We start from the raw sequence: 8368 nt of genomic DNA on the forward strand, positions 1-8368 counted from the left end.
CTTACCTATTTCTTCTTTTGGTGGAAGGTTTGGAAAGGTTGATTAAAAGGAATGTTGTAGAAGGCTTTATTCAGGGCTAGCAGTAGGGAGGGGGTATTCTTGTTTAGTCTCACCTACAGTTTGTCGATGATATAGCTTTGATGGGTTTGGCTACTATTAGGGAGGCCTCTAACATGTGCAGAGTGTTGGATGTCTACCTTGCTACTTCTTGTCAGTTAATTAATGAGGGAAAGTCTTCAATTTTTTTCTTCAACATTCCACCTTCAATTCAACAAAGAATTGCCCATATACTCAAGTTCCAAATTGGAAGCCTTCCTTTGCTTTACCTTGGGATCCCCATCTCTACTGGCAGGCAATCTAGGGATTCTTGGCAGGTTATTCTGGATAAGTTCAATGTCAAAGTGAACCGCTGGACTCATCGCTAGTTGTCCTTTGCTAGTCGGGTCCAGTTACTTCAATCTGTGGTGTAGGCTCTTCCTCTTTATAGGTGTTTGATTCAGGTGGTGTTAGTGAGCTTTTCTAAGAGCCTTGATTCCTTAGCCAGACAGTTTTTATGGGCTAGTAATTTTTCATCTACTAAGTGGAGCCTTATTAAGTGGGAGACTGTTTGTAGTCCTAAAAGATTTGGTGGTCTTGGATTACGACAATCATTTCTTTCTGGTACTGCTCTGGCAGCTAAATTGTATTGGCGATGGTGTGTGAAACAAGATCGGGTGTGGGCTAGGATCTTGTCTCACAAGTACCTTTTTGGGATCCCCCAAGGAGATATCCCTTGATATAGCTTGGCAGGGAAAGGCTCGACGATTTGGAATACTCCCAAGAAGGAGGCTGGGCTTATTAAGGGTGGTCTCTTCTGGATTTGTAAGAGTGGGACAGAGGCACAGTCCTGGCATGATTCTTGGGATGGCTACCCCCCCATAGTTTCCCAATATCCTCACCTAAGTATATTGGCACAGAGGTTTTGTGAAGCTGGTTGGACTAGGGTGTGTGACTTTAAGTCATTTTTCCTTCAAGGGAAGGTGGTGGAAGCAAGCTGGAAGACTTCAAGGGAGTGGCCTATTTTTGGGTTGGAGGCTGAGTGTGTTGAGCTTCATAACATTCTTTCAGGTCGTAGTTGTAGCGCCCTTATGGATAGTGATGTGTTGGCCTAGTCCCCTAATCCCAAAGATACATACACTGTGTCTCCTGGTTATTAGGTGCTACTCTCCTAGCAATTTGCTAGGGGGGAAGTCCATTGGTGGAAGAAAGTCTAGAATAATTTCTCTTGGCCAAAATGTAATTTCTTTTCTTGGACTTTGGCTTGGAATAGATGCTTGACTTGGGACAATATTCAAAAGAGGGGTTTTGTTGGCCCTTCAAGGTGTGTTCTATGTGGTGGGGGGGAGGAAGATTCTCCACACTTATTCTTTAGTTGCCCATTCACACTGCAATTATGGCACTTCTGGTGGGATGTCTAGAAGAGTTAGTGCTTTCATGCATCCTCCTTGGCTGAGCTTTGGATGAGATTGGGAAGGCCCCCTTCCTCGGCTCCCTTCTTGCAGGATGTTTGGTATTCTGGCCCTATCTTTTTGCTATGGCAAGTTTGGTTGGAAAGGAATCATAGAATCTTTCAGGGTGAACATTTGGAGATTCAATAGGTCTGGACTAGAATTATGGGAATGGTATAGGAAACTATAAAAGCTAAGAGTGAGATTATTTTTCCACTGGAGAAAGGCGATGCAGAGATAGTTAATAGGTTTGGTATAAAGGGGATATCTCTAGCCTTAACTTGTGTCAGGAGAAGTAGGCATGTGAAACATAGAGTTCAAAGGATGGGGAAATGGCTCCCCCCTCCTACCAGCTTTCTAAAAATTAACACAGATGGTTCTTCTAGGGGTAATCTTCTAGCTGGGATCGGTGGGATTGGTAGGGATTCTTCTGAATCTGTGGTCTTTATCTTCTCGGCTAATGAGGGCGTGCAGACTATTAATAGGATGGAAGGCTTGGCTATCCTATATGCTTTGAAGCGAGCTTATGCCCTAGGGTGGAGAAAGGTGATTTGTGAAGCTGACTCTCAAGTACTAGTTAATTTTCTCCTTTAGAGGAAGATGTCTAAAGTTAGTTGGCAACTATCTATGTTAGTGCAACAGATATTACAAGTTAGCTCTGTAATGGATTTGGTGTCTTTTACCCATATTCCCAGGGAATGAAATAACGCAGCTGATTGTTTGGCTAAATGGGCATCAGAAGATATTGATGGCCGAAGGATTGATGAGTGGGAGCAGTTGCCTTATGAGCTATGTCAGGATTTGGAGAGGATTCTTGTTGAAGATGAAAATGGTTTTGGGGAATGAAGTTCTCATTCTTGATCTTTCTGTAATCTCTAGTAGTTTCTGGGGCTTTGGCCCTTTGTTGTTTTGTACTCAGCTGTTCTAAGTTTCAATAAAGTTTTTACCCCTATTTTTTCAAAAAAAAATATTTTGTTTCTTAACAATTTAATAGAAAAATTGGAAAAAGAAAAAATATTGCATAAGTATAACAATGAAATATAATTTTATACAGAACTCTAGAAATTTCATTGATATACATTGTCACTTGAAAATTACAATCTAAAGTAGAGTCTAGAGAGTTTGGAGGCATAAACAATGACTTTAATTTGATAAAACAAAATGGAAAGTGAAACCAGACTTCAAGGGAAAACCCTAGTACTACTGTACTAGTCATTTTAGAAAGCACAAGACCATACTAAGGTTGTGAATTCTTCTAGCCATAGGTTGTCATGTGCCACTTTGTCTAGGTTATACCATTTTCAGAGAAAATCCAAGTCAATTTGTGCCCATTTCTTATGGTGCTTCAACTGCCTAGCAGTCAAGCCCAACATAAATGGTTACAGGGCCACATTCTAGCCAAGTTCGAAAAGCTTATGGATTTCACCCACCCAAGGGATCCCCACCCCTAATTCTACATGAGCAAGAATATCAATGTCATCGCCCAAGTATTCTTCTTTAAAAGTCTTCCTAAGGAGCAACAAAATGTCAACCCTTACTTCTCTGAGGTTAAGAAGAAAGGTTAGAAAATGGGATGTGATGTTAGTGTTGACATGATACCTATTTTCATTCTCCAAAAACTAATGCCCTAGAACCATTTTCATAGCATAAATAATGAAGTTAACAGTAGTAGTTGTAGCAAGAACAACCTCATTGTTGATGCAGAGCCACACCTTGGAAAGCTCAGGAGGAATAATCACTCAACTGAGTTACTTCAAGGGGCATGTACATCACCCAAGATCGAACTACCGCCAAACTCAATAGTTGATTATCTATATCCTTTCTAATCATTTGATTTCATGAATTGATAGATACTGGATTTAACACTAGACATTCGTAAAAAATGGTTCTTCAAGAAACACCATGTTGACACCAGGATATATATAAAAATTTGAATCTTCATATTCTCTGCTACAAAACACAGAAGAACACCACAAGAAAACTGAAATTTGTTTCCAATGAAAATTCGTACCAACTCTCAAACCACTGAAACTTGCACAATAAAACCAAAATGCATTCTTTTCTTTCCAAAGTCGAATCTTCCAAAACACTAAAATTGCAACTTTCTATCTTACTCCAATTCGAATGAATCTCTTACATAGCCGAATGGCTTATTTAAAACTGACTCTCCTTTTCTAATAAAAGGATGAGAAACATTTTTTCGTTTTCTACCCCAAGAAAAGGATAAGAATCCGAAAATCGCCTACTACCTATTATTGGAATCTAACAATCATGTAGTAGGCCACATGTTTTTTTTTGTCTTCTATCCAAGAAAGGGATAAGAATCCGAAACTTCCTACTACCTATTATTGGAATCTGACAATCATTAAAACTATTCTAATTTAAAGAATTTACACCCGGTCCTAGGTGGCTATATCTGGAGAGCTCATCGAACTGCTACTCTAGGTATGCCACCACATGTAAGACATTATTGAAAACATTTAAATTTAAAACACACACAAAATGTAAAACATTACTTATCATATTTTCCGCTCTACTACTACAGCATACTCCCAAATTTCAAAAGTTTCCAAGTCCCTTGGAAACACCTACAAAACAAAGCATTAGAAAAACATATGGATCCCTTCATCTTGACTTTTGGTTTGTACTTTTCCTCCATTAGAAAACTTGGCATTTCTTGAACTTGTATCATTTGAATTTTCTCTTTCTCCTTCATCTTTACCTTTGGTTTGTTTTCCACTGGTAAGATAAAAATTATTTGCTGCTCACTATGCATCCACTTCATTATATTCTGAATTTGTATGGTTGCTACATAGACTTGTAACTTCATCACATTCTGAATTTTTATTATTGTTGCATACACATGAATTTTTATTCTGAATTTTATGTCCCGAAAATAATTTGTTGCCCTGTCATAAATATATTTAGCCTCATCTTCTTTGTCCATAACATCATCTGATACCTCTTCTTTGGAAACTTCTTCATGCTGAGTCTTCGTACTACCACCATTCCTTTTCCATTCTCCCATGATGGCTGTAAACTGTTCCCATAAATCAGATTCTTCTTCAGAACTTTCTACTACACAATCTTTATCTCCATCCTCATGCCATTGCTCTTGACATTTCACTACACCATGCATTTTGAAGGCTTCATTATTTTCCTCCAAACTCTCTTTCATAGGAGTACCTTTCAGCATTGTACTCATCTCTATTTTCAAAGGACACATTACTATTCCAACCATAACTTTATCACACTCAAATCCCATAGGACTTTCCTCTTTATTCTTCTCATCAACATTTACTTGCTGCACTACTTCTTGCTGCAATTTATCTTCTTTTTGCTCTTCATGTTCTTTCCCTTCCAAAGGACAACTCACATCTATCATTGTTGAGATTTCTGTACCAACTTCACATACATCTGCACTCTTTATGGCTACCTTCTCTGTAGTTTCATTTGCCTCTACCAAAACTTCTTTCACTTCCTCTTTCACTTCATCATGCATTGGAAATGCTATCCTATCAATAAGACCTATACTTCTTGATTCTTTCCATGTTTCATCATCCTTCAATGGAAGCAAAACCATCTTCTTCCCATTCTTGTTGATGGTATATGTGTTCTCTCTACAATCATATATGGTTGACCTATCATATTTCCATGCTCTTCCCAAAATCAAGTGACAATCTTTTAAAGGCATAATATCACATTCAATGGTATCAAAATATGGTCCAATGTTAAAAGAAACATATGACTTTTCGAAGACATCAATCCACTGTTCATCTCCTAACCCATAAGCTCTGTAAGGTAAATCATGAGGTACTCTTGGAAGATTCAGTTTCTCAACCATTTCTACTGAGATTATATTTTCAAAGGAACCACTGTCAACTATAACTTTGCATACCTTATTCTTGCACTTGCTTTTTGTTCGAAGTATAGAATGTCTTTGGCTATAGCTTTGTCTTTTTGCTTCTTCTTCTTCCATTATGATGCCAGGCTCTGATACCAAAAATGATGCAGAGCCACACCTTGGAAAGCTTAGGAGGAATAATCACTCAATTGAGTTACTTCAAGGGGCACGTACATCACCCAAGATCGAACTGCCGCCAAACTCAATAGTTGATTATCTATATCCTTTCTAATCATTTGATTGCATGAATTGATAGATACAGGATTTAACACTAGACATTCATAAAAAATGGTTCTTCAAGAAACACCATGTTGACACCAGGATATATATAAAAATTTGAATCTTCGTATTCTCTGCTGCAAAACACAAAAGAACACCACAAGAAAACTGAAATTTGTTTCCAATGAAAATCTGTACCAACTCTCAAACCACTGAAACTTGCACAATAAAACCAAAATGCATTCTTTTCTTTCCAAAGTCGAATCTTCCAAAACACTAAAATTGCAACTTTCTATCTTACTCCAATTCGAATGAATCTCTTACATAGCCGAATGGCTTATTTAAAACTGACTCTCCTTTTCTAATAAAAGGATGAGAAACATTTTTTCGTCTTCTAACCCAAGAAAAGGATAAGAATCCGAAAACCACCTACTACCTATTATTGGAATCTAACAATCATGCAGTAGGCCACATGTTTTTTTTCCGTCTTCTATCCAAGAAAAGGATAAGAATCCAAAACTGCCTACTACCTATTATTGGAATCTGACAATCATTAAAACTATTCTAATGTAAAGAATTTACACCCGGTCTTAGGTGGCTATATCTGGAGAGCTCATCGAACTGCTACTCTAGGTATGCCACCACATGTAGGACATTATTGAAAACATTTAAATTTAAAACACACACAAAATGTAAAACATTACTTATCATATTTTTTGCTCTGCTACTGCAGCAATTGTAGATTGACAAGAGGTTTTCATTAAGGACTTCACCTAAAAAGGCCTTTTTTTCCTCTTCCAATTTGCATGTCAGGAAAATTGGAGTGGTCATCTTGACTACAAAGTAAGGCCTACCACTCTACCAGACTACCACCAAGTAAACTAGATCATAATTGAATAAGAACTAAAAGTATATACCTATTATCAAACTATTAACTACCAAAAACAAGATGAGCAATGAGGAAAGAACTAGCTCAATTACCTATAAATAAGCTAAGTGGCTTACAAATTGTCTCGACTCCCTACATATTTGTTCATCCAACTTCTAGTTAATTTTTTTAAAATTATTAAATATTCACAAATCTTTAACATAAATGCAAGTTCATGCCAAAAAAGTTGTTATGCGTGTGAAGTTGATGGAAGAGGCAATGCCACTAACAATGAAAAAGACATGTATGTACTATCCACTGCAAGTGGTATAGGTTAGAAGGAAATGTGTCACCATTCTAGATACTTGAACAAGGTCGAGGCTTCATTCCATATGTTTGGCCCAAACACTAGTGCATTTAACCCTAAATTTCAACCAAAGTTTTTTACCAAGTCTTTTAAATGGGTTGGTTGGTCGATTTATAAAGAAAACTTTTGTTTTTTTTTAATAACATGTCCGTGTTGGTTGCAATTGCAACCAATTATTTTGGTCTCAATTGCAACACACACAACAACATGAAACAAAAAAAAGGGGGCAAAAATCACATTTCATTTGAGCTCAAGTCGGTGCTGAGGGTTCCAAAGCATTCTAGCAAGTCGGTGTCGAGGGTCCCAAATCATTCCAACATTTCACATGAGGGCATAGTGTATCTTGGTGCATTTGACTCATCCTCTATTACTTTCAATTTTGCAATTTTCTTATCCAGTTCAACAAAGAAATCATCTTGAACTGACATTTTCTTTCTAGTTGCAACTAGATCATCCTTGGCATTGCTCTTAGAAAACTCCATCAGATATCCATTGGTTCTTTGTCCTCTATACAAGTGTCCAATAACAAAAGATTTATCAGTTAATCGTCAGATAAGAAATTGGAGTAGTATAAAGAATGTTTTGAGTCATGTGAAGTACTCCTTGCTAAGGCATCACATATGCATTTCTATTTGCATGAATTCAAAGAATTAGGGTTTTCTAACAAGAGTACTTTATGTGAAAGGGAAAAGTTACTTTATTAGATCAACGAGCTTACAAAACAACTACACTCTATTTGTATCCTTATCACTCCAAATCATCAACAAAGTCATGATCAATCTCATCTATGAAGCATATTAAAAGCTAAGGATTTGGAGTGACTCTTTCATTTCATTTTTTTCCACATCTTGTTCAAACCATATAATGCAATCTCATCTATGAAGCGTATTAAAAGCTAAGGATTTGGAGTGATTCATATACAATTCATTTTTTGTCATTCATTATATGGTTTGAACAAGTGTGAAAAAAAAAAGATTTTTATTATGAATTTTATGTTCATCAATCTATGTTAAACTAATCAACCAAGATTTGGTCCTCTGAGTTATAGAAGGTCAACTAAGTATTTTTTTCTTTTCATTTTTTATATTTCTTTACCTCTTTATCAATATATCTCTCTATCTATACCTCTTTCTATCTGTCTCTCTTTAGTATTCATTTCTATATGTGTCATCCTCTTACTACTCCATTTGCAGGTTGCAAACAAATCATCCTTCTTCCACCAACGAGTCATTCCATTCAAGAAATACCATGTCTGACGATATCAATGCACAATAAAATAGGGAGAAAATTGTTATACTGTGGTCTAACTTAAAAAGAAAAGGTGATGGAAAATGTTATTGTCGTTGCAAAATTTATAAGGGCTTAAAGACTCGAAGATATCTGATCACAATAGTTGAGCAACATTGTACGCACCATGGTCACATTGAAGGGGGAAACAAATATTGTCCATTGGTATGTATTTTAATAGTTTATAAATTACATAAGACATGATTTGATGATTACATCATGGTCATGGTTAATAT

Source organism: Cupressus sempervirens, chromosome 3 (genome assembly GCF_028749045.1).
Source record: "Cupressus sempervirens isolate cs-2001-9-10 chromosome 3, ASM2874904v1, whole genome shotgun sequence".
Lineage (NCBI taxonomy): Eukaryota > Viridiplantae > Streptophyta > Pinopsida > Cupressales > Cupressaceae > Cupressus > Cupressus sempervirens.